At 39.9% G+C, this 1,749-nt stretch overlaps 1 protein-coding gene across 2 annotated transcripts in view; it reads right to left on the bottom strand.

The window, feature by feature from the left end:
* LOC106883768 (negative elongation factor D) overlaps positions 1–1,749 on the bottom strand; it is a 44,256-nt gene that overhangs the window by 18,158 nt on the left and 24,349 nt on the right. The gene's annotated exons all lie outside the window — the stretch shown is intronic.

Genomic DNA, 1,749 nt, shown 5'->3' with positions numbered 1-1,749 from the left:
TTAGTGTCCAATGAAGGAAGGTACGTATAAGTGGGCTGGCTGAGGCCTTAGATTTAGGTCTCACTTGGCTTGCCGGGTCTTCTCACACACAGCATATTTCCAAAGGTCTTGGTCAGAAGTCATCGCCTCGGTGAGGCCCAGTGTTCGAAGGTCATGCCTCACAACCTCATCCCAGGTCTTCCACAGGTTCCCTCAACTGTTAGAGTGTGGCACTTTTTCACACAGCTATCCTCATCCATTCTCGCAACATGACCATACCAGCGCAATCGTCTCTCTTGCACACCACAACTGATGCTTCTTAAGTTCAACTTTTTTCTCAATGTACTAACACTCTGTTTAGTATGCACACTTACATTACACATCCATCGGAGTATACTGGCTTCATTCCTTGCGATCCAAGAACTTGATACCTCTGTAATTATTTGTATCTAAAGCGTCACCTTTACCTTTGTAGCAGTTGACTATGGTGCTGCTACACCAGTCATTGGGTATGACTCCTTCATGTATCACCTGGTTAACAATACGGGTGACTAGGCTATAGCCAACACTGCCAGATATTTTGAGCATCTCTGCAGTGATTCCTGAAGGGCAGGGGGATTTCCCTGTCTTCATACTCTTAATAGCTTTATCTACCATGGTACTGTCAACTCGAATTGCGGGTCCTCTGTTGGGTCAACATTCGGCAAACTCTCTTCCTCCCATTCATTCTCTTTATTGAGCAACCTTTCGTAGTGGCGTCTCCATACCTCTTTCTTTGCAGCCTCGTTTAGTGCAAACGTACCATCATCCATACGAACACATTTCTCTCCCACGACATCACAATTCTCTCTCACACACTGTCTTGCAACACGAAATACCTCGAGTCTTTGGTCCTCATGGCGCAGAACATTGGCAAATTTTTTCTTATCTGCTTCCCCTCTGGCTAAATAAACCTGTCCTGTAAAGTGGTTGGTGTTAGGAAGAGCATCCAGTGGTAGAAACCATACCAAAACAGACAGCTGGAGCCTGGTGCAGCTCAATATCACACAAAAATCCATAAAAATTTTGATAATTAAAATTAAATATCTTTTTTTCTAACGTATAAAATTTTACGAAACCTTTACCAATATATTCCTTTAACATTTCTCTTTCATATTATTATCAATATAATTCTTAATCAAAATTAAAAGAATGGTGTGGATTCAAAGTGTCGATGCTGAGCATTACTACCCATCAGTCAACCAGTTTTGTCTATACATTTTTCTCTTAGCTTTTGTTCTACTGCACCAGATTTTAAGTATTTTATGTCTAAATGCAGCTTATCACTAGTCAAGCATAATTAAAAAAACTAAATTTGATTTCGATTAAAACTGAATTAGTGAGACTGCTTGGAAGACACCGACTGCGACAAAAAAGTTGAATGATATATACCATCATTGCTTTGCATGTGTTTTTATATGCTGGTTTACGTTTGATATGTTTCCTAAGACATGCTTTTCACAGAAAACTGGAAACGAACACCAGTTGCATGACAATAATGCTTGTTTGCAACCATCGAATGTCAAGATAAGGACACACTAAAACAGAAACACACATATAAAGTTTCTTGTCTTTCAAGTCTACTCATAAGGCTTTGATCAGTCTGGGGCTGTTATAGAAGACACTTGCTCAAAGTGGTGTATAGTGAGACTGAAACCAAACGGTTGAGAAAGCAAGCTTCTTAAGCATACGGCCATGCCTGCACCTGTATATATATATATATATATATAT

The sequence above is a fragment of the Octopus bimaculoides genome, chromosome 2 (assembly GCF_001194135.2).
Source record: "Octopus bimaculoides isolate UCB-OBI-ISO-001 chromosome 2, ASM119413v2, whole genome shotgun sequence".
Lineage (NCBI taxonomy): Eukaryota > Metazoa > Mollusca > Cephalopoda > Octopoda > Octopodidae > Octopus > Octopus bimaculoides.
The sequence above is the reverse complement of the archived record's forward strand: the minus strand, read 5'-3'. Positions and strand labels throughout refer to the sequence as shown.